This window comes from Pan troglodytes, chromosome 1 (assembly GCF_028858775.2).
Source record: "Pan troglodytes isolate AG18354 chromosome 1, NHGRI_mPanTro3-v2.0_pri, whole genome shotgun sequence".
In the NCBI taxonomy this organism is placed as follows: domain Eukaryota; kingdom Metazoa; phylum Chordata; class Mammalia; order Primates; family Hominidae; genus Pan; species Pan troglodytes.
In genome coordinates this window covers 134957509-134983806 of record NC_072398.2, presented here as the reverse complement: position 1 = coordinate 134983806, position 26298 = coordinate 134957509, and the positions used below count along the sequence as shown (strand labels likewise).

The following is a 26298-nucleotide window of genomic DNA, read 5'->3' as shown; positions in this document are numbered from 1 at the left end:
TGCCCAATCACTTATCTTCTGCAGGTTCCTGGGGAGCAGAGCAACGCAGTGAAACTGAAATTATTAAGTTGTCTGAATTCATAATAGTTGGACTTGCCCCTCCATGAAATAGCACTGCACAGCCAATTGGAATTCATGGCCCTAGCCCTTTATTGCATCATCATGGTTTATAGTCCATGACAAATACAAATACAGAAAGGAACCATAACAATATGATACATCTGACCTGCCAGCCTACCTTCTGGGGCTTTGCTTGATGAGCTTGCATTCTCAATGCATGGGACAAAAGCAAAGGGAACACTCTCTGTTTACCCCTTCTAAGGCCTGACCTTGGGCCCCTAGTCCGTATCTTTGACCCTGTCATCACCACCGCAGGCAGCCAATCTCAACTGGGAAAAGCAGTGATTTATGTAAGTTTTCCCAGAAACAAGGCTTCGTGAAGGCTTCCTGATGTCAGTTTAAAAGTGGTTTCCCACTGTGGTGAGATACCCCAGTTGCTTTTATAAAGCATTAATGTCTTCCTTACTAGAGCTGAAGAGTGACCTGGGCTCTGGAAATGGTCTGATAAATTGAAAGCTACCAAAGGAAGGTTCTTTGTCAGGAACTTTTTCATCTCAGATTCATAAAAATGGAATGTTTTTCTCTGAGATTGTTCTTAATCCTCAGGAATATAGTAATCAATTTTTATTTCCTTCACATCAATTAATTCCCATGAAGGTAAAATTAAATGTTCATTGGAAAATGTTGGGACTTTTCCTTATTGCTAGCATCCTTTCATCTTTGTAACAAAAGTGGATAAAACCTGCAAGTGATATGAAACTTTAAAAAAAAAATGCATACTTACTTGCCCTTTAACAAACAAACCAAATAAATAAATGCTTTCCATTTTGAGACAGGGTCTCACTTTGTTGCCCAGGCTGCAGTGCTGTGGCATGATCTCAGCTCACTGTAGCTTTGATCTCCTGGGCTCAAGTTATCCTTCTTCCTTGGCCTCTTGAGTAGCTGGGACTACAGGCATATACCACCGCACCTGGCTAATTTTTTTAAATATTATTTTTCATAGAGGTGGGGTCTTGTTATGTTTCCCAGGCTGGTCTTGAACTCCTGTGCTCAAGTGATCCTCCCACCTCAGACTTCCAAAGTGCTAGGATTATAGGCATGAGCCACTGCACCCCAAAACTTGCTTAAACAAAGGAAATTCCAAATCATTTTTGGAATAGAAGCACCAAGGAATGCTCTACATATCTTCTTTGGTGCATCTTACGTTTTCATTTGTTTGTAATAAGTTAAAGGGAACACACAATGCAATACCTTTAAGAGTCAGATTAAGGTTGCATATCACATTATTGAAAATGCATTTAAGACTAGAAGGCTGGAATTGTGCTCTAAAAGCAATCTATTTTATTCCCCTTTCTTTTGGCAGGAACTTATTTAGACTATCCTATTCAGTGGATCCTCATTGGAAAAGCCACCTTCAAAAAGTGTCTTTCCATTGCTGATCCATGACTAGCCCCTGAACCCAAATTTTTAGCACTCTGCCACTAAAAGAAAAAATGGGAACAAGGTAATACAGGTTTCATAGGAATTTATGAAAATTATGAAAAATTTTCCTCTTTTTGATGGTTAAGAACATGAACTCCAGAATCAGACTATCAGAGTTTGACTACAGGCTGTCCTACTGGTGAGCTACAAAACCAGGACAAGTTAATTAATCTTCATATGCCTTTTAAGATTTTCACACTTTAAAATAGGGGTAATAACATTCCCACTTTCTAGAGTCTCTGTGGGAACCAGATGATGTTTTACATACATGCTTAGAACAGTGCCTGCCACAGAGTAAGTGCTCAATCACTCTTAGCCACGAGGATGTTGTCCATGTTTCTTTCCTTCATATTTAGTTTTTAAATGGCCAAATTAGACTCTTTTTATACAGCTACATATTCTTTATGGCACTAATCACAACTGTAGCTTTATGTTTATTTATGCATTTGGTTGATAATAATCCCCCATCGAAACTATAAGGACACGAGGAAACAGATTTACCACCACAGCCCCACATTTTATTTGGCACAGTGCCGGATTGAGAATAGATTTCCAATGTATATATTTGAATAAATAAATTTTTTTTAATTTAACATACCTACTTGGAAAAAATAAAGAGTTGGCAACTTTATGACAGGCCCCATATTTTCAAAATATTTCCTAGTGAATGAAGCCTGAATTGTTTTGGAAACATCATTGTATTAGAAGCTTTCACCACTGCCTTAAGAAGCCCAATTTAGCATTTGACTGCTTAGTCACAAAGGGTTTCTTTCTAATTCAAACCACTCCTGCTACAGAAGAAGTCCACTGTTTTTACTGTAAAGAGGAGGAAAGCTGCCCACCCATACTTCACAATAATTTTCTACCAGAGACTTAAATAGGATGATTTTCTCCTTCACAAGTGAACTGAAATGCGTTATCCAAAATTGACTACAGATTTCAAAGTCAAATAGTAATAACAAAACAGAGTCAAATATAGCTTAGAGAATTTTAATCACGGAATCTTGTAAAAATTTATACTCTATGACTTGTCTCCTTTCATCTAGTCTGGATAAATATGATTTTTTTTCAGACATGCACTTGGAACTCCAGAAACTGTTCACAAGGATCAAATCTGGTTTTACTAAGGACTGCCAGTGAGGTTCCAGGTTCACCCGGTCTGAAGTTCCAAGTCTCTCACTTCTGTTGAGTAATATTTCATTGCACAGATTCCCTAAAATCTAAAAGACTCCTGGAGAAGGAATAACTGGATAGTCTGTATACTGTTGTCTTAATTGGAAATAGTTGATTAGATGGGACAGGAAGAGGTGACCCTGGATTTTCATGTTTTCTTCATAATGTGCAATGATTGTATATTGCTTTTCAGGTAAAAACAAAATATAGTTTTAAAAATAGTTCACCTTGGCTTTAGTCTGACTCTCTGTGGTACAATTTTAGAACACTTAGGTACACCATAATTCAGATGATTAACTCTTCCTTATCCACCTACGAGTAAAAGATAATCACAGTGACAATCATTTTAATTACACAGTAAGTGGAGCCTCACACAGAGTTGATGTTTAGAGCTGTCTAGCAGTCTAGGACTGGGAGGATTAGTAGGTACTGGTAAGGGGATCGGAATGGAGTATCCGCTAGAAGAGATTATAAGACAAATTATTATAGGAGAGTCAGGGTAGTTGAAAGAAGCAGCAGATAAGCAGCTCTCTTAAAAATGTTTGCTTTTTGAAGGCATTTCAACCAAATATGAAAGCAGCTCATACTGCCTTTAGTCTCTAAATAGAGAGGAGTAAGAGAATGAACATATCTCTAGTTTGCACATTTTCTGCCATCACATTTCAAATTACCTCTCAGTAAAAATCTGACTAGTAGAAACTTTACCTGAAAATTTTGTCCCTTAAGAAAGTACACATTTTGTACACATTTTCTTATTATGGATTTCAAACAATGCACATTTATGTTTGCAAACCTGTATTTCCTTTGAGCACTCCTCTCACTCTACCAATCATTAAAAATAATAGCACGAGCCAAAAACTCATTAGTAATCAATATTACTATGAAACTTAGAATTACTATGGGTATCAAAAACACTTTATAATTTCATGTGGATAATTATCTCAGGTTTCTAGACTGCTTATTTTCTCAGTATTCTGTTTTTTGTCTGTTTTGTTATAGTGGGTGGGTTTTTTGTTTTATTTATATCATCATCATCATCATCATCTTCATCATGATATGATGATGCTTTTACTGAGATATTGCTGGACCATGAATTATTGTTACCAAAGGGATCTGAGAGGATGAACCCAAAGGAATACGGGTCCCTTCAATGAGAGTGAACTTATGGTATCAAATCCGAGAAGCAGCCAAAAAATTTGCTTTCATCCTCCAACACAGATAAGGTTTTACATCTTCATTTTTGAATACTATTGATCGAATCTTAATATTTTCTATTTTGTTCAACTCTGGGAAATGAGCAGATATTGGAAATTTTAAGATATACGTTAGTTTTTAGTCTTGGAAAAGGATGGTAAGATGTGGGGGAGATTGAAAGCTTTTCCTTGTACTAAAATGGGTATATTTATACTTGCTCATGACCTTTGAAAGCAAAACTATGTACACTTTCTAAAATTATTTCAGAACCTAAAATAAAGGTTTCAAAAGCAGTACTTTCTAAATGCCAAGGAAAATAACAGAATGTTCTTATGTTTACAATTCTTCCTCAACTGTTTTATAGATAGAATTTTAAAATAGATTTTGTCTATGAAAGATAGTGTTCATTTAAATTGCACTAGCATGCAATTATGTCACAAGATGTTGTCATCTATTTAAAATAGCTTTTTGTCTCCTGAGATGTTTATTTCAAATAGTTACACTAAATTAGAGTTTCTACTAGAGAAAGATTAAAACTCTAGAATTTTTAAAAAATCTACATTCTGCAAGGCAAAAGAAAACTTATAAGTTTTGGGAAATAGCAAAGGCAGCATCTCCTCAGACACTGAGGCACCATTTGGTGCTTAAATTCCAGTACCAACTGTAGAGTTTTAATTGCATTTGCTTTCAGAACACTGGAAGAATACAATGAAGTCCAGATGTAAGATAGTATCTCACTTAATTCTTGAGTTTTTTTCATTCTGGAAGTTAAGAAATCAAGTAAAACTACTTGTAAGACAATATATAGACATCCAATTAAAAGAGAAGCTTAGAAATCAGCTAACACATACTCACATAAACATTATTTAGCTTCCCTAAAGAAAGGCCTTGTTAGCCTTAATCACAAATCCACTCAGGAAAAAAATATCTGGTAGAAACTCATTAGGATTTTCTGGCTGAAACTAAACTCTTTTGTTAAGAATTACCATCTAAACTATGGCTGAGTTGAAGAAACTATATATAAAATATCCATAAGAGCAACATCAATAAAAGCAACAAAAATTACTTAAAAACTATACCAGGTGGTCTTCTACTTTTGGCCATGAGAGAATAAATGAGTCCAAACTTACCCTTTCGTCATAAATATTTAGAAAATGGAACTAAATATATGATACAATAGATTTTAGAAAATGGACAGTCAGCATCACAGAATTATGATTCCTGAGAAGAAAGAAAAAATAAAAATAAAATGAACCTTGCAATCACTTCATATTTCTGCCTGGAGGCAGTTTCCAGGTTATGGTGCAGGGAGAGAGAACCCAAACAGACTTGTGGTCTTACCCAAATGAGAAAACAAACACCATAAAAGCTAGAATATTCAAGACAGAGTCCAAGAAAGAAGGGAGATGTATAGGAAGAGCTTCAGAAATATGCATAAAGTCTCCTTGAGTTTTTAAATGAATACTAATCTGCATACACCTATGTGGAAACTCCATGAAGTCAGGCAAAAAGCTACCTTTAGAAAAATAAAAATTACTAGAGAACTACAAAACAAATAATTCCCAGAGCTCACACAAAGCAGGAAATCATTCAAATTCCTACCAGCCAGAGTGGAGAGATCTCATTGACTATATGGGACATTCATAAGAAAATTCAGAAGGGTTACAATTTATTTATAGGGCTAATGTTGGCCTAGAATAAACCTTATTCTAGACTTACCTTAAAATTCCGGAAACAAGCTTTGAAAGGATCAAACTAATTCTCAAGTAATTCAGCTGTTCTTAAAGAAATACAGCAATATCCAACCCTCAAATGTATAAGATTCACAATGTTTGGCATGCAGTCAAATATTCTTATGTGTAACAAATAACAGGAAAATTTGACTCATAACCAGGAAAGAAATCATTTTATAGAAACATAGTCAAAAATGGCAGAGATAATGGAAGTAAGTAGGTGAGGATGGTAATCAGTATGCTCAAATGGTTAAAGGAAATGTGAATAAATATGGAGAAGAATATTTTTGCAAAGACCCAAATGAAACATCTAGGGATGGAATATAAAATATCTGAAGTGAAAATTTTGCTAAATAGTGTTAACAACATAATAGACATTTCAGGGAAAAGAATGCTAGTGAACTTGACAAAATAGCAATTTAAACCATTCAGAATGAGGCTGACAAAGAAAATATCTAGGAAAAAGCCAATCAAACAAACAAAGCAACACCTCAATAGCCTATATGGTAGTATCAAGTGCTCTAGCATATGTTTGAAAGTCTCTGCAAGAAAAGAAAGAGAATGTGGAAAAAAAATAGAAAAGAAATAATGGCTTTTTTTTCAAACTTAATGACAAAATAAACCTAAAGATCCAAGAAACATACAGAATTCTAATAAAGATGAAGACAACCAAACACATATTAAGGTACATGTAATAAAATTTCTGAAAAGAATTCATAGGAAGAAACTCTTAATAATGGCCAATAAAAATATACATTATGTACACAGGGAAAAACATGATAAGAATGACAACAGACTTCTTATCAGAATCTTAGCAATCCAGAAGACAATGGAATGCCATCTTTAAAGTGCTTAAAAATGACCTGTAAATGTGTTATTCAATATAAATTTAAATATTTCACAAATGAAGATGAAACAAGATTGTTTATTTTCTGGGAAAATAAAAGCAAGCAGAGTGATGTGGTTTGTACCTGTGTCCTTGCCAAAATTTCATGTTAAAATATAATATCCAATGGTGGAGGGGGGTCCTGGTGGGAGGTGATTGGATTATGGTGACAGATTTTCATGGTTTAGCACCATTTCCTCTTGGTACTGCATAGTGATAGATTTCTCAGAAGATCTGGCTTAAAAGTGTGTAGCACCTCCCTGCTCTCTTCTTGCTGCTCCTGGCCATGTGAAGTGCCAGCTCCCCCTTTGCCTTCAGCCATGATTGTAAATTTCCTGAGGGTTCCCAAGAAGCTGAGCAGGTACACCATGCTTTTTGTACAGCCTCCAGAACTGTGAGCCAATTAAACCTCTTACCTTATAAATTGCCCCATCTCAAGTATTTCTTTATAGCAGTGCAAAACAGACTAATAAAGAAAACTGGTACTGAGAAGTGGGACATTGCTATAAAGATACCTGCAAATGTAGAAGCAGCATTGGAAGTGAGTGATGGGCAGAGGAACAGTTTAGAGGGCTCAGAAGAAGACAAGAAGATGAGGGAAATTTTGGAACTTCCTAGAGACTTGTTAAATTATTGTGACCAAAATGCTGATAATGATATGGACAGTGAAGGCCAGGCTGAGGAGGTCTCAGATGGAAATGAGACTTTCTGGGAACTTTCCAGTCTCTGGGAGACTTTCTGGGAAACTTTCTGGGAACTGAAGCAGTCACTTTTGTTATACTTTAGCAAAGAGCTTGGGTGCATTGTACCTCTGACCTAGGGATCTGTGGAACTTTGAACTTTAGAGTGATGACTTAGGGTATCTGGCAGAAGAATTTCTAAGCAGCAAAGTATTCAAGATGTGGCCAGGCTGCATCTAATGATCTAAGTTCATGTATGCGAGCAAAGAAATGACCTGAAACTGGAACTTATATTTAAAAGGGAAGCAGAGCATAAAAGTTTGAAAAATTTGCAGGCTGCCTACCTGGTAGAAAACAAAAGCCCATTTTCAGGGGAGGAATTCAAGCTGGCTGCAGAAATTTGCCTAACCAAAAGGAAGGCAAGTACGATTAGCCAAGACAACAATGGGAGACCTCCAATGCATTTCAGAGACCTTCACAGCAGCCCCTCCCATCACAGGCCCAGAGGCCTAGGAAGACTGAATGGTTTCATGGGCCAGGCCCAGGGCCCTCCTGCACAGTCTTAGGACACTGCTTTCCCATCCCAGCTGCTCTAGCTCCAGTTGTGGCTCAAAGGAGCTCAGGTTCAGCTCAGGCCAGTGCTTCAGTGGGAACAAACCATAAGGCTTGGCAGTTTCCATGTGGTGTTAAGCCAGTGGATGCAGAGTGCAATAGTTGAGATTTTAGAGGTAGCTAGTATGGAAAAGCCTCGATGTCCAAGAAGAAGCCTGCTTCAGGAGTGAATTCCTAATGGAGAATCTTTACCAGGGCAGTGTGGAAAGGAAATGTGGGGTTGGAGCCCTTACACAGAGTCCCCACTGGGCCACTGCCTAGTGGAGCTGTGAGAAGCCACCATCCTCCAGAACCCAGAACTGTAGATCCACTGACAGCTTGCACCATGCACCTGGAAAAATGGCAGGCACTCAAAGCCAGCCCATGAAAGCAGCAGTGGGGGCTGTACCTGGCAAAACCTCAGGGGCAGAACTGCCCAAGGCTTTGGGAGCCCATCCCTTGCACCAGTGTGCACTAGATGTAAGTCATGGAGTCAAAAGAAATTATTGTGTCACTTTAAGATTTAATGATTGCCCTGCTGGGCTTCAGACTTGTGTGACACCTCTAGCCTCTTTCTTTTGGCTTATTTCTCCCTTTAGGAATGAGAGTTTTTACCCTATGCCTATACCACCATTGAATCCGGGAAGTAACTAACTTGTTTTTTATTTCACAGGCTCCTAGGCAGAAGGGACTTGTCTTATCTCAGATGAGACTTTGGACTGTGGACTTTTGAGTTAATGTTGGAATGGGTTAAGACTATGGAGGACTATTGGGAAGGCATGATTGGATTTTGCAATGTGAGAAAGACAGGAGATTTAGGAGGGGCCAGGGCAAAATAATATGGTTTGTCTCTGTGTCCCCACCCAAATCTCATGTTGAAATATAATTCTTAATGCTGGAGGTGAGGCCTGGTGGGAGGTGATTTGATCATGGGGGCAGTTTCTCATGGTTTATCATCATCCCTCCTTGGTACTGCATAGTGACAGATTTCTCACAAGATTTGGTTGTTTAAAGGTGTGTAGTCCCTTTCTCCCACTTCTTCCTGCTTCTGGCATGTGAAGTGCCATCTCCCCCTTCACCTTCCACCATGACTTTAAGTTTCCTGAGGCCTCCCAAGAAGCTGAGCAGATGCCTCATGCTTTTTGTACAGCCTGCAGAACCATGAGCCAGTTAAACCCCTTATCTTTATAAATTACCCAATCTTTGGTATTTCTTCATAGCAGGGTAAGAACAAACTAATAATACATAGAAAGGATTTATTGCCAGCAGGTTTTCACTTCAAAAAATGTCATACGAGGTTCTTCAGACAGAAATAAATTATTAGCAGATGAAAACTTGGAGCAACACAGCAGAATGAAGAATATCAGAACATAGAAGACTTTATTTCCTCATTTTAAAAATATCTTCAAAAGATAATTGATTACTTAAAGCAGAAAACAATATTGTTATAAAATTTGTAACATGTCAAAAATAATATATGACAACAGCATAATGGATATAATGGGAAAACAATAGCAAACTGTTGTAAGACTTTTATATCCCATGTAATGAGGTGTAACACAATATGAAGGTTAACTGTGACAGGTTAAACATGCACCTTTTAAATCCTAGCACAATCACTGAAAGTATAAATCAAAGAGCAGGAGCTGATAAATCAATAGTGGAGGTAAAAGAAATTTATAAAAGTGCTCAAACCAAAACAAGAAAAGGAAATGAGGAAAACAGAGAAAAATATAGCTAGAACAAATAGAAAATAAGTATAAAGACTTCAGACTTAATACCAGCTGCACCAATCATATATCCACTAAAGGAAAAAGAAAACAATTTAATTAAAAGGAATAGACTGTTAAACTGGATAAAAAGAAAGCAAAACCCAACTATATGCTGTCTACAACAAACAACTTTAAAAATAAGTATAGTTTTATATATATGTGTAGACAGACATTGATGCAAAAACTATACTATGAAAATACTCATAATGAGAAAGCTAAAGTAGCTATATTAATATTAGACAAAGTAGCCTTCAGAAAGAGAAATAAAATTAGGAATAAAGAGAGACATTTCATAATCATAAAGAAAATATAACAATCATATATATTATATATACATTATATTATATATATAAATATAAAATATATATGCACCTCCCAATAAAGACCTTCAAATGCCTAAAAGAAAACCTGACAAAATTGAAAGAAGAAATAAATAAATCCACAATTGTAGTTGGACATTTCAACATTCCTCTCCCAAATGTTGATTTTTAAAAAATAGAAAATCAATAGTAATAATGATTTAAAACATTATCACCATCTTACCTAACTAACATTCATAGAACACTGCACCAACAACTGTAAAATACAGGGTTTTATTAAGTGCATGTGGAATATTCCCCAAGATAGGGCATATGCTGGAACATAAAACAAGCCTTAAATTTTAAAGGAATAAACTAATACAGAGTAGGTTCTCTTATCACAATGAAATTAATTTAGAAATTAATAACAGAAAGCTACATCTAAAATCCCCAAATATTTAGAAATTAAATGCCACAGTTGAATATTGTATCAGAAATCCTAGCTTATGAAACAAATAACAAATAATACATGCAGTAGAATAGAAGAAACCAAATTGTCATTATTTGTAAATGACTCCATACATAGCTCATTTGAGATAAATTAAACTAGGAATTTCATTTAAACTAGATAAACAGGAATTTCATGAAGATTCCTGCAAATAAGATCAAAATTCAAAAGCATTCCTATACATAGTCATGACTAATAATAAAAATTACTGGAAATAAAATATTTTATTCCAGTAATAAAAATTATGAAGTATATAGAGATAACTGCAACAAAACCTATACACAGAAAAACATAGTAGACTAGAATAAGCAAAGAGACGTGCTAAGTTCATGAGTGAGATGGCCCAATATCCTAAAAATGTTAATTTAAAATGTTTCTAAAAAGAAGGAGATTCAAGAAGGGAAAGGGGAAGGGGAAAAAGAAGAAGAGGAAAGAGAAGGAGGAGGAAGAGGAAGAGGAGAAAGGAGGAAGAGGAAGAGGAGAGAGGAGGAGAAGGATAAAGAAGAGGAAAAGGAGAAGGAAGAAGAAATCAATACTTTCAAATCAATTTCCTGATAAGGAATCTTATGGAATTTGACAATTTATGCATAAGAGAAAAGGAACAAGAACAGCTAATACAATTTTAAGTAATAACAACTTCTGGGTAATTGCTCACCATAGCAAAACTTATACTTCTATCATAATTAAAACATCATAATACTGATGCAGTGCTAAATAAATAAACAAATTTAAAAAGATTAAAAGCCCAGAAACAGAGCAGTGTACATACAAAATTAATATATATCTCTGGTGACATTATAAGTAACAAAAGCACAGTCTATTAAATAAGTGATATAGGAAACATTGGTCAGATAGGCACAAAATAAAAATTGGATCTCTACATCACATTATACACAAAAAATTTAAGCAGAAATAAATTATTTCCTAATTTGTATTAAAACTGGCAAAATAGTATATATTTAAGAGGAGATAAGATTGGGTAGAATGTCTTTAAAATGATATAAAATCATACAAACCATAAAAAACATGTTACTAAATAGTGTCGGTTTTTAAGATGCTTACATTATATTACAAATTCTCAAGTAAAGTAAAATAAGATAGTAATAGACAAAGATGAAACAATTGAAAAACAAAATAAAGTAGTATCGGATTATAATCTAAAGTATAAAATAAATATTCATGACTCCATATTGATATAATTCAATGATTGAATAAATAAATGACAGAAAATAGACAAATCTCCCATGCAAAATAATTCCAAAAGAGATGGAAAATAATTTAAGTTTGGAATGTCTACTGTGACTTCTTTCCAAAGAGTTCAGTATGAAAAGGGAGGAAAAATGATTTGCTTTAGAGTGGAGAAATCTGACAAACTCAGCCAGGTGAAGGATGTTAATATTAACAGTTACAAGACATGTTGATAATAGGTGTCATTCATATGATGTGATAAGAATGGTACTTTTCATCTGTGGCTTTCCTTCCCCAAACCCATAAACCCATTTCACCATGAGATAAATATCATGTGAATTTCAGTAAAAGAGCTTCCTACAAAATATTTGACTAGACTCCTCAAATTTGTTAAGGGCATCAAAAACAAAAACAAAAGAAAAGTCTGAGAAACTCACAGCTAAGAGGAGCCTAAGGAGACATCATGGCTAAATGTAGTGTGAGTGTGATCTATTGGATGGAATCCTGGTACAGAAAAAGAACATTAGGTAAGAAAATTTGAATGAAGTATGGACTTTACTTAATAATAATGTATAATATTTGTTCAATAATTGTGGCAAGTGTACCATACTAATGTAAGATATTAATAATAAGGAAAACTAAGTGTGAGTATGTAGGAATTTTCTGTACTATTGTCTTAGTCTATTCAGGCTGCTATCACAAAAATCATAGCTTTCATAGTTTATAAACAGCAGAAATGTATTCCTTACAGTTCTGGAAGCTGGAAATGTCAAGATCTAGGCACTGGCAGATTTGGTGTTTGGCGAGGGCCTGTTTTCTGGTTCATGGATGGCACATTTTTGCTATGTCCTCATGTAGTGGAAAAGGGACATGGCAGCTCTCTGGAGCCTCTTTTATAAAAACACTAGTTTTATTTATGAAGGCTCTGCCCTCATGACCTAATAAATTCCGAAAGGCCCCAACTCCTAATACCATCACATTGGTGATTAGGTTTCAACATATAAATATGAACACAAACATTCAGACCATAGCAACTATGTTTGTAATTTTTTTTTGTAACTCTAAAATTGTTCTAGCATTAAAGTTTTTCTTAAAAAGAGAAGGTAGCCATAGTGTGGAAGAAATTTTTTGCAATAGGTGTAACAGGTAAAGATTAGCATCTAGGATATGTAAAACAGTATAACAAATCAATAACTAAAAATCACATCATCTGAAAGAAAAATTGGCAAAAGCATATGAACCATCAATTAACAGAATAGGTACTCCTAATAGCAATAAAAATATGAAAAGTGTCTTAATCTCACAATTCATAAAGGCAATACAAATTTATATTCCAATGTGATGAAACTACACATACATCATATGATTTAAAAATTTTTAAGTGTGACCATGTAGAAGGAGAGGTAGAACAATTACAATTCTCATGCTCTAATGATAGAATGAAAGGTCAAACATTCTAGAAAGTTGATTATATTTAATAGAGTTGAGGACAAAACACACTTTCAACTCAATAATTCAACCTCAGTGTATGTATATGATAGAGCAGTTTCTGTCCTACTGGTGATTTCATACAACTGAGGAATGTGCATCAAAATTCTAGGGGATACACAGGTATGGTTCTATGGAACCATCTGATATAGTTTGGATTTGGGTCTGTGTCCAAATCTTGTGTTGAATAGGAGGAGGGGCTTAGTGGGAGGTGACTGGACCGTAGGTGCAGATTTTCCCCCTTGCTGTTCTCATGATAGTGAGTTCTCAAGAGATCTGATCTTTTAAAAGTGTGTGGCACTTCTCCCTGCTCTTTCTCTGTCTCTCCTGCTCCAACATGGTAAGACATGCTTGTTTCTCCTTTGCCTTCTGCTATAAGTTTCCTGAGGCCTCCCAGTCATGCTTCCTGTTAAGCCTGCAGAACTGTGAGTCAATTAAACCTCTTTTCTTCATAAATTACCCAGTCTCTGTCTCAGGTAGTTCTTCATAGGAGTGGGAGAACAGGCTAATACACTATCCTTTAGATATTCAACTTCATTTTAGAATTTTAGAAATGAGTCTTTAGAAAACAGGTTTGCCTATTTTTTTTCTTTTCTTTTCTTTTTTTTTTTTTTTTTTGAGACAGGGTCTTGCTCTGTACCCCAGGCTGTAGTCTCAACCTCCCAGCCTCAATTGATCCTCCCACCTCAGCCTCCCCAGTAGCTGGGACCACAGGCATGTGCCATCATGCCTGGCTAATTTTTTAATTTTTTGTAGAGACAGGGTTTTGCTATGTTGTTCAGGCAGGGTTCGAGCTCTTGGGCTCCAGTGAACCTCCCATCTCAGCCTCCCAAAGTGCTGGGATTATAACCATGAGCCACCATGCTCGACCTACCTATTTTATTTTCTTACCTACCTCACCTTCACAATCATTCTTTTTTTAAAAGAAAGGGAAACAGTTTCCCCCAATGAACCTTACTATGATGGCTTGGCCTAGGTCTAAAAAAATCTCTGCATGCCAAAGAGACATTTCAAGAATACATAGCCCGGCCGGGCGCAGTGGATCACGCCTATAATCCCAGCACTTTGGGAGGCCGAGGCGGGCAGATCACGAGGTCAGGAGATCCAGACCATCTTGGCTAACATGGTGAAACCCCGTCTCTACTAAACTACAATAAGAAATTAGCCAGGCGTGGTGGCAGGTGCCTGTAGTCCCAGCTACTTGGGAGGCTGAGGCAGGAGAATGGCGTGAACCCGGAAGGCAGAGCTTGCAGTGAGCCAAGATCGTGCCCACTGCACTCCAGCCTGGGTGACAGAGCTATACTCCATCTCAAAAAAAAAAAAGAATACATAGCTCATGAACAAGAGTCCCAGGACGGCAAGCATTAAGCTTGGTTATGAAATATTGAAGGGCGGTGGTTACTTTCATCCAAGTGACTAGAAGAAAGGACCCTGTCTTTATCTTTTTAATTTATCCTTCTTTCTATCTTAGAAATAGAATTTTAAAATGAGATGGTTGTCATGGAGATGAGTATGAAAGCATATTTATTTGAATTGAAACATAAAGTCATATATTTCTGACAGAAAATAAGTCTGATAGCTGTTTGTTTTGACAATGAAGACTGGGTATCCATTTAAGTTAAATGATACATATTTTCTACAAATCAGATTCACCAAATCTGCTCCAAGGTTTTGACCAAAATATATTTAAAGCATGAATACAAAATATAATATGCTGAAACATGTATCTTTTGCAATTCTTAAATTTGAATTAAAAAATAGATGTTAACTTAAAAATGTGTAGGGTGACACATAGTATTCAAATAAACTAAATGTCTACCAAAAGGAAACTGAATTAATGAATTCTGGTATATTCAGAGAATGCAATAATACATATCGTCAGTTAAAATGAATAAATAGATTTACATATATCTTCAAAAACGTCAAAAATAAAGCAAGCTGCAGAATACATTTTTTGAGTATCCTGTCATCTAGTATTTATTGAGAAGCTATTATATACCAAGCATTATGTTAGGTGCTTGGGATACAGTAATCAACAAACAAAAACTTCTGCTCTTATGAGGCTCACATTTTCTCAGAGAAGAGAAACAAGCAATCTACAAACAAAACATCAACAAATACACATGATTCTAGAGCTATTTGTCAAATAATGATAAAAATGGGAAAGAAGATAGGGAATGCTAGCATAGGCAGTGTGGGATGAGGCACCAGGGGAGTTATAGTCTTAAAAAGGCTGGTGAAAGTCTGTCTCACTGAGAAGGCGACAATTGAGGAAAGACCTGAAATACAGGAGCCAGTGATCCATGTGGTCATCTGGAGGAAGTGAGTAATGGGGAAAAGGAACAGGAAGTGGAAAGGCCAAATATGGATGGTCTGAGGAACATTAAGAAGGGTATGTGGCTCATACAGAGTGAGCAAAGGAGGGAAGTAATCAAGGGTCTTGTAGAGGTAAGAGCTTCTAGATTGTGAATGAGATGAGAGTCATTGGAAGGTTAAAAAATTATCTAATTCCAGTTATTAAAAGATGACTTTTCTTTTTAAGTATCTTAAGTTTTTTTAAAAAAGCTGTAGATGTAGGGGTCAAAAGAAGGAGTACAATACTATGATTTGAATATGGCTAATGTGTAATGTACAAAACCTGTCATATGACATTTATTGATTTCCACTATCTAGAGAGACAGCCTTGAGTGGAGAGTGAGGAGATGGGAGTAACATGTCAACTATACCAACATTGAAGTGTATAATCATACCAGGCCAACTATGTGTGTGTGTGCCAGTGAGCTATGAAGACCAACTTTAAAAAGAGTGGCAAACAACACTATCTTACACAAACTCTTTCAGAATACAGAAGATACTCCCAGATAATTTTATGTAATCTTGATAACAAAATCTAGCAATATCATTACAAGAAAGAAAACTGCAGACCAATATCTTTAATAACATACTTGCAAAAAAATTATGAAGTAAATTGTTAGCAAAACAAATTCAATAATTTATTAAAAGGATTATACATCACAACCAGGGCTGTGTGTATTTAATATTAAAAATCCATAGATATAAGTTGCCTTATTAACAGCAAAGACAAAACAATCATGAACATTTTAACAGATACAGAAAAAGTGATAAAATTGAGTATTTATGGTTAAAAACAAAAACTTATTAAATTAAATAAATTCAAAATAGAATGGTACTCTTTTAGTCTAATAAATAGTATCTACAAAAACATCCTACATAAAACATTATATTTAATAATGAATTATTGGAAACTTTTCTCTTGAGAATAGTCATAAGGAAAAGAGGCTGAATATCATCATTCCTTTTCGATATCACACTGGAGACCCTAGTCAGTGAAATAAGACAAGAAAATTAAATAAAAGCCATTTAATTTAGAAAATAAAAAATAAAATTTTGTTGCTATTGGAGGATATGCTTGTGTATAAAGAAGATCCAAAAGAGTCTACAAACTAAGAAATGAATTCAACAATATCACTGGGCACAAGGCCAATAGACAAAAATTGTATCTCTATATGCTAGCCACTAGCAACAAACAATCATAAAATTAAGAAATTTAAATAATATAATTTTCAAAAGCACTGAAAGTCAGAAATGTAGAAATCAATCTAATAATTGATGTGCCAGACCTCTGCATATAGCACCATAAAATATTACTGAGGAAGGGTAAAGAAGACCTAAACATATAAAAGATAAAGCATATTCATGAAATGGATAACTGTTTTAGAGACAAGAGTTCTCTATTTAGTCAGTAGATTCATGACAAACCCAACCAAAATTTCAAAAGGTTGGTTTGTGAAAGTTGACAAGATGATTCTAATATTTATATGGACATACAAAGGTCTAAGAATAGCCAAGACATCTTGAAGAAGAGAAATGAAGGTGGAGAAGTTACGCTGTAAGATATCAAAACCAGCCGGGCATTGTGGCTCACGCCTGTAATCCCAGCACTTTGGGAGGCCACGGCGGGCAGATCACGAGGTCAGGAGATCAAGACCATCCTGGCTAACACAGTGAAACCCCGTCTCTACTAAAAATATTAGCCTGGCATGGTGGCATGCACCTGTAGTCCCAGCTACTCAGGAGGCTGAGGCAGGAGAATGGCGTGAACCCGGGAGGTGGAGCTTGTAGTGAGCAGAGATCATGCCACTGCACTCCAGCCTGGGTGACAGAGTAAGACTCTGTCTCAAAACAAATAATAATAATAATAAAAAAATAAAGATATCAAAACCATGAAGTTTTGGCATAAAAACAAACAAAAAAAGCAGACAAAAATAACGGAATACAAATTCCAAAAAGAGATTTACACTGAATAGTAATAAAAGTGAAATAAAAATGATGTTACATTGCAGTGGGGATAGACATTGATAATTTTATAAATGATGGGCCAACTGGATATTCATTTGCGGCCCCTTCCTCACACCATACATAAAACCAAATCCAGTATGATTATAGATATAAGTAGGACAGGTAAAAATAAATTTAAAATAAATAAATAAGCTTTGAGAAGAAAATATAAAAGAACATCATAATGAGTTGGGTTAGCAAAATTTTCTTATACAGGATACAAAAATACGAAGTCAAAGTGGACAACATTAGAATTGAGAACTTTAAATGATCAAAAAATACTCCTAAGGAAAATAAAACAACAACCCACAAAATAGTAATAGTTATTTTCAATACATATACCCAACAAGGGAGTCCTATTCAGAACATATAAAGATCTTCTACAAATCAATAAAATAGAAATAGTCATTTTGTTAAATGTAGAAAAACTTAAACATGCATGTCCCAAAATAAAATGACAAACTGAAACATGTTCAATTTTGATGACGGTCATCAGACAAATGCAAATTCAAACCACACTTAATACAGCTGTACAAACTAAGAATGGTTAAAATAAAAACGACTGTCAGTACCAAGTATTGGAGAGTTGGTATCATCTAGAACTTTCATACAATGTTAGTATAATTGTAAACTGGTAAAAACACTTTGGAAAACTGTTTAGAATAATTAACTAAAACTGAATATACATAGCTAATGACTCAGTAATTTTTGTGGCAGTGCTATTCAGACTATCTCTATAAATTGAAAGTAATCCCAAAGCCTATCAACTGTAGAATGAATAAATTAAGAAGTATTAATAAAATGAAATACTGTACTCCAATGAGAATAAATGAACTGGAGCCATATGCAATGTTATGCATATCTCACCGACACAATGCTGACCAAAAAATCTACACATAGGAGTACACACTCTGTGGTCCCACTCGTATAAAGTTCAAAAGTAGACAAATCTAACCTGTGGTATTAGAAATCAGATAATGATTATTTGCAGAAAAGAGGTCACAAGGAAGGCTCCTGAGTTCCTGAAGATATTCTGTTTCTGAATCCAGGTACTTGTTATTTAGATGTGTAGACTATTAAACTTCATTGAGCTGGTATATTCATGATCTGTACACTTTTCTATAGGTATGTAACACTTAAATATTATTACAAAAATGCCATGTACTTGAGGAAACTAGAGAAAAAAGGTTAAAAATGAATTTTTTATTTTCAAACTCTAATAAATAGAAAATAAAAATTTTAAGCAAATTTTTAAAAACTTAACAGCAGAGCCCCACACATAAAATGTACCAGAAAGAAGGAATTCAGTAAGAAAACTCAGAGCAGATCCAGTCCTGATTGTAAGTAGTGAGTAAAGCCCAGTACAGTAGGTTCAAAGAAACCTGTTCTATATTAACTCCCTGGCTGTGATATATCCCTTGTATTAGTCTGCTCCAGCTACCATTACAAAATATCACAGACTGGGTGGCTTAAACAACAGAAATTTATTTCTCACAGTTCTGTGGGCTGGAGGTCCAATATCAAATTGTCAACAGGTTTGTTTTCTTCAGAGGTTTCTCTCTTTGGCTTGCTGAAGGCCTCCTCCTCCTGAGTCCTCACATGGTTTTTCCTGTGTGTGTGTGCATCACAGGTGTCTGTGTGTCCAAATTTCCTTTGTTTCACAAGGGCACCAGTCAGATTGGATCAGAGCCCACCATAATAGCTTAATCTCCTCTTCAAAGGCCCTATCTCCAAATATCGTCACATTCTGAAGTAGTTAGGGGTTAGGGCTTTCATGTTTGAATTGTGGAAAGGGCCACAATTCAGCCCAATCACCCCATTGAAGTTGGAAAAATAGTTAATAATGGGACTAGAAAGAGCTACTGCAATCTACTCTATACTCTATTTTGGGGGCTCCAGGTTCGTCACACCATGGGACTTCCCTCTGAGCATTATACATAGAGATAAAGCACTCCCCTCCCCCTCTTTAAAACTGACTTTGGCACTATAGTGATTTGGTGAGAATTGAAAGCATCAAAGATCAGCATAGACAGTAGTAACATGACCTTATTGAGGGGTTTTGATCACAGGAGTTTTGAGAGGAAAAAAAGGACAGTCGGAAAAAGTTCCACACAGAACATGAATCTTGAATTGTGCGACTGGGGAAAGTTGGATTGGGCCAGGACAGAAGGGACAGTATTATAGGATACAGGTAAAAATAGGAGGAGGAGGAGAGGAGTGTGAGCAAAAATTAGTGTGTGTTTAATATCATGCTCTGGACAATTAAATTAAAACTATTTGTGGAGTTTAATGATTGTTCTTCAGTGATGCCTTGGACAATATTTTTGACTATATTAAATATTTGTTGAACAATGAATATTTGTTGAATAAATGAATTGAGCCATGAACATGTTAGTAATTAATTTTTGTTGCCAACAAATATCAGTAATAATTCTCAGGCTGTTGTTTATGTTCCTTGATTGGACATCATTCAAAAAGATCATTATTTTTTCTGTCCCAATTGAAGAACTGTAAATAGGGTTGGACTAGCAATTTAGCATTTAGAAGACAGTTAATGAGAAAAGTTAACTACTACCAGAAATACAATGTACAGAACACAGAAGCTCTAACCAGATCAGTTCATATAAAACTAGAAATTGTCCCCTGGAGCTACTTTATATTTTTCAGTGTCCCATTTCCTTATTCCATGTCCGTATCTCTTTCCTTCTATTTCTGCTCCTTTCCTATCTGTACTGCCAATTACTTTCTTCTTCATTTTATATCTCTCATTGAGTGTCCTCATTGCTGTGGGGACATTTCTTCTTTCACTATTTCTTCCCCTTCCCTGGCTCTTTTCCTTTCTTTACTATTTTTCTACTTCATCATTTTTCAAAATCCACACCTTTTCCTATTTAAATCAGTCATTTGAAATCAGGTGTATTTAAAAACCATTATGCTATGTTTGTCAAATAAAATGTTAATTTTAAAACCAGTCCAAATATCACTTCATATGACCGATATGGTTAGGCTTTGTGTCTTCACCCAAATCTCATCCTGAATTGTAATTCCCATAATCCTTACGTGTCAAGGGAGATACGAGGTGGAGGTAATTGAATCATGGGGGTAGTTTCCCCCATGCTGTTCTCACGATAGTGAGTGAGTTCTCACGAGATCTGCTGGTTTATAAGTTCTTGGCAAGTTCCTCCTTCAGCCATTCTCTCTCCTCCCACCTTATGAAGACGGTGCCTGTCTCCATTTCGACTTCCACCATGATTGTAAGTTTCCTGAGGCCTCCCCAGCCATATCAAACCGTGGGTCAATTAAACCTCTTTTTGTTATAAATTACCCAGTCTTGGAAGGTTCTTTATAACAGTGTGATAACGGACTAATGCAATGACTCTAAGGGAAAGTACAAATCAGTTGTATTCCAATGGCAGAGGAAGGGCCTCCTCAATGTCTTAGAGTTTCTTCAGGAAATTCCCTGACCCCTAGATTGAGTTAACATTCTCTCCTCGCCTAGTATGTCCTTAAAAACATAATAAAATTCAACTATTGCTACTTTTGTTACACTGAATGACTTTTGTTTGGAAATGTCTAAAATCTGTGAAGTCAGAGATTAGTCAGTTTTGTCCATCCTGTAAGCCCTAGCACCTATGAGTGCCTGGAACATTCATTATTAAATGAATAAAGTAATGAGTAAAAAGTTTCAGTCTATTCTTGTTTTTATCTTGTCAAAAATAACTCTCCTTCCTCAGTCCATGTAAGCCATCTAAAACTTTTCTACTCATTCCACAGTTGCCTGAAAATGTGAAGACCAGAAATGGACTGAGGCAAAAGTGATAATGAAGACATTCTCATAGGCATTGGGTTCTGAGATCAATTCCTTAAATTTTAAAAGATTCTTGCTATGATCTCATCTTTAATCCATAATGTGCTATTCATTTCTCTATTTTTCCTTGATGCTCCAGAAGTATATTCTTTAATGTGGCTTTACACACCAAAGTAGACTAGATTTTCTGCCTGTTAATGATGATGGGCCTCTTACTTACAGTATAGTACTGAGTTGTGTTTCTTATTCCCATCCTGCAATGTGTGTATGTGTGTGTTTCCTGATAACACAGGTAAAGCACTGATAAATGAAGATAAATTGTTGGCTTTGTTCCAAAACAAGCTTGTTGTTCTAGGACCCCAAACTGTCTCAAACATCATTAAGAAGCAGCAGGCCACCTAAGGTTGTGCATCAATTAGCAATTAGGTCACACATTGGGTGGTTGCAGGCACTCAGCCTTTGGCCTTGTTCCTCGCAGCACACTCAAGCAGGGCACCAGTATCCAAACAATGCCCACCCTGTTGTATCTTGTTCCTTAATTGGGACAACTTAGAGATGCTAATGTGCACAGGCAGACTCTGTCCTCCAATTAGGCCTCATTAGTGACTCCGACAGTGGTGACCACTGCAAAGTGATATTTGCTCTTGGGAAGGCTTTGTGAGGTATTCTGAGATCCTGCAGGGGAGAAACAAGGCTGCATTTTACACTCTGCCCAGCAGCCAGCTCCTTCTCTCAATTTTCTACAGCTGCTGTCAGTTGGGGCTGGCTTTACCTTCCATGGCTCAGATACTATAACATGACTCCTGCTACCTGGGGTGGTCGTTTGGACATTCTTACAGATAGCCACATATAGAGGACTGGTTTCTGTCTCCCACTTTGGCCCTATCTCTCCCCTTTCTCTAATTTTACTTGAAATACAGAAAATGTTTTCAGAGACAGGCCTGTGGCACCGAAAGTTAATACCACCCTGAATTCTGTAGTGTCCCACAGTAATTTTCATCTAAAAGGCAACAAATTGATAGTAATAAAATTGAGAAATGCACAAGAAATAAAGAATGCAGTTATTTTTAATTTTTAAAACATGTTTCAAGGATACTTCAAAAAAACAAATTGAGAAGCCTGCTGTTGACTCTTCACAGTGAGAAACTGGTTGTTGTTCTAACTAAATTGTGAGAAAGGCACATATCCACACTAACAGAGCACTTTTTGTAGATATTCTAGTCTGTGTACACTTAGTTTAAAAGGAGACACAATGTAATGCATCATTACACTTCCTAACACAAATCCATCTGGGTTATACCACTGTTAGAATTTACCCCCACAGTCCTGGTGGAAAGAGCTCCTCCTTAGGCCAGGCTGGCATGGCAACATTTTCTTACATTGGGATGGGGCAGGACTGGAGGAATGTGATTAGAGCCTACTGCTGCTATTCTCTCTGTTCACTCAAAAGTCATAATCTTTGCCTTAATATTTTTATTTTTTTTCTTAAGCGTTGAGGGAGTTGAATAAAGGTACTTTAATAAATAAGACTGGGGACAAATTGGGTGATCCATAATAGGGGACATTCAAAAATGGCAGATCTGAGTGTCATTTGCTTGTAATTGCTTTTCAAATTAGTTTGTGGTTTTTGTTTCATTTTTTTGTCATCATCCACATTCCAACAGCTGCCTAAACTACTGGCATTGCAGGATGTATCAAGACATTTGCCATTAGGAGAATAATAAGGGTAGGACTTTGTTGGCCATTTCCATCATGTGATTTTTTTCCCCTAGTTACTTGCATCCTTCTTCCTGCCCCCTTGACTTGTATGAGCAGTTGCTGCAGAGATGGCAGGATGTCAATGCCCCCAAAATTGAACCTGTGATTTGTTTTTCTTTGATTTATGTGCTTGTAGTCAATAAACTTTATAAAGGAAAGTATCAGACTGAACAATCAATCAAAGATAAACAGATTCCTGTCCTTTAAAAGCATTTCAGCCCAGTAGGTGAGTGTCTCATTCATCTTTTGCAGGCATGCTTTCGGCCTTTCCACTGAGACACAACCGACTGCTCACTACAGGCAGCTTTTCTACCAAAGGGCTGCTGCAGTTGAGCTGAGATTTATCAATTTCATGGCACCAGTGGTCCTGACATGGTATCATTTTCAGGATCTAAATGGTTAAGCATGCTGTTTGTATGCTGAGACCTGGGCTTTCCATATACCTGAAAAGAGAGAAAGGTGACTAGTTTTAAACACTTTATACTGTATAATTCTATAAAAATTCATATTGTCCATTTTTTTTTCTATTCTAAAAAGCCAAATCCCTTCCCTGCGAAAGAGAATTCCCTCTTCGTTCTATTAGTGGTTTCTGAATCTGCCTTCGAATAAGGCAAATGTCATCCTGCGTGTTTTGCTTCTCTGCAGCACAGATGGTGTGCATATGCAGATTGGTGATTTTCTAATCAATACAGTGGCACTTGGGAATATCTGTAAGTATTGTAATAATGCATTAGTCAGGAGTGATGTTGTAACACACTGAGATCATACACATAAATCTAAGACACCATGTCTAGACACTCCAGGGAAGATGGTATGGCATGGGTTAGAGCAGGCATTAAAGGAGGGCAATATTTCAAATATGATGGGAAAATAATGCAATTTGCAGACTTTAATAAAACCATTGGGGAATTAATTTCAGTAGGGGCACATTCTCTCCCCAAACATTCGCGTTCTTATGTTTGCTTCATGGACATTTGTAATGAGATACTTTTCACCTGTTATCTCAGGCATAAACACAGAATGGGATCTGTGAATTGAGCTGGTTTTTTAATGTGCTGAATATGAAAATAATCCCTTCATAGGTAGTGCTTTAGCTGTACAAAAGTGCATTATGCAAACAACACATAGACAGAATAAACCTTGGAGATTCAGAGTCAGAAGAGCTTATAAATTAATCTCCTAAGTACACCTTGAGCATGCTTAGAGAGTACGTTCAGTCATAAAAACTTGACCAACTGAACCTGCAAAGTTTTAATAGGGGCGAGTTTGATGATGAAAAATGAAAATGATGTTAAATGTATGCCCATTTTAACACTGCCCAAAGTTTCAGACTGGTTTCACTGTCTGCTGACTCCAATGCCATTTGCTGTCTAGCCCTTCATTTTCAATCAACCAAGCTTTCCTTAAATTCTGCAGGCTAAAAACTGTCCCAAAGTTAGGTATTCACTCTGACCCAAATGCTTTGATAAAAATGTTAAATTAAATGTAGCCAGAAATGAAACCTGGATTTCCTCGCAGGAAACAGATATAGAATGTATGGCTTCCTCCGTCAGTCCCTTTCCCAGTAAGTTTCAAGCATTTACACAACAGGCTCCTGGTCCAACAGACCGCTTAGTCTGTCTTCTGGTTGTCATTTTAGTCCACCTCTGCCTAACTGAAGTCTCCTCAAGTCTCAGGCCAGCTCTGTGCTTCCAACACTCTGGAGGCTTTTCAATTAAAATGTGAGAGAAGCAAAGGCTAGATGGAATCAACCCAATTATCTTTGTAGCCATAGAAATGCACATGATAAATGAACTCCAACCTTTTCCTTTCTGATGACAACTTGAGCTCTGAATAGAGGTGTGATTTATTTTTTTCATTTTTTGGTGAGTGTGAGAAAGAATGCGGTTTTCTATAGTGTAGAGTGAAACACCACTTACTTGGCAAAATATCTCAAGGCATAACGCTTCCGGCACCTGAACAATTTGGTTCCATGAAGGCTTAAGCTTAGATATATTTTTTTTTCCTCAGACTGCTGGTCCAGAGGGGAAATACATTGCAGCATCTCATTTGTCGATGTCTTTTCTTGCAATTGTAGTGATTCATTTCCTATTTTGATTTTTAAATTTGTGTTTCTAGATATTTTGCTCTGCATCTTTCCTTCAAATGTTGCTTTTAAAGGGGGAATAAGTACACATACCGAAATTTATTTAACCGTTTAAGCCCTTGACAGACTTCCCTGTTGGTGGAAGTTCATTTGATCTGCATTACTAACACTGGACACGCATTTTGAGAGAAAGGATAGGAAGCTCAGCAAGAGTAAAGATCAATCCACAATTTTCCATATCCCTCAGTTCTTAGATCATTGACACACACCCAGTGGTCACTTCGTAAATGCGTTTGTTTCAGGAAATGACCATGGACAGCCTCAAGAGCAGTAGCGTCCACTTAAAACAAGAAATAATTGCCTTCCCTTTCAAACTGAGGAAATACATAATATTTCAGTCCTATATTTCTTCTAGAGGTCTTATTCTACTCCATTATTTTCTTTTTAACTTCAACAATCTTTTTTGCCAAATGCAGAGTACATGAGTCAGTGTGTCCTTTTTTCTTCATTAGCCTGCCTACAGTTTGCAATATTGCTGGAGTTTATTCCAGCTGAAGTTTTAGTCACATAATAATCAAAACTTAAGCTGCATATTCCTTTTAAGTTTTATCCCTGTCCTATTCTAGGGTCATTTTAAGTTATTAGTTAGAAGTTTAAACATTTAATGACAGCTATCAAAGTATATGTTTAAGAATATGCCCCTGCAAATACTAACAAACTCTTTCATTTGACTCACTTTTAATAATCCAATCCATGAAAATCTGATTACCCAATGTCAGTTTCTCCTGACTCCATAAAAGTTTGAAATGATAATGTAACCACAGAGATCATGTATATTCACTTTTGTTTAGCACTTTATAGTTTACAAAATGCATTTGGGAATATGAGAAAGAGTCTTGGTTGGGGATGAAGGAGAGAAAAAGCAGTGATTATCAAATAGCATTTATGCATGATACTTCTAATGGGACCATGCTCTGGGCCCCAGCTTGGAGAGGGAGGATGAGAGATCTTTGTGAAGGGTTGAGAATCGCATTATGAGAAGGAAGAGATCTCAAAAAAGAAACTTCCCCTCTGGGTTGGGGGCCAGTGAGGAAATTGTAACCATTTCAAGCAGATCACAAAAATAGAGAGTTCCTTATACTGTAGGCAAACAGAAAAAAAAAAATTATTTTTCACGGGACAAAATTTATTTCTACATTTAAAACTAGATGCATTATTGTGGGTAGTTGATCC

At 36.2% G+C, this 26298-nt stretch overlaps 1 long non-coding RNA gene across 1 annotated transcript; it reads left to right on the top strand.

Moving 5' to 3' along the window:
- Window positions 1-207: 207 nt before the first annotated feature.
- On the top strand, window positions 208-16004 carry LOC107973957 (uncharacterized). The gene is made up of 3 exons (XR_001716511.2): window positions 208-410; window positions 11962-12093; window positions 15728-16004. It is a non-coding gene; the product is annotated as an uncharacterized LOC107973957 (long non-coding RNA).
- The last annotated feature ends 10294 nt before the right edge of the window (window positions 16005-26298 follow it).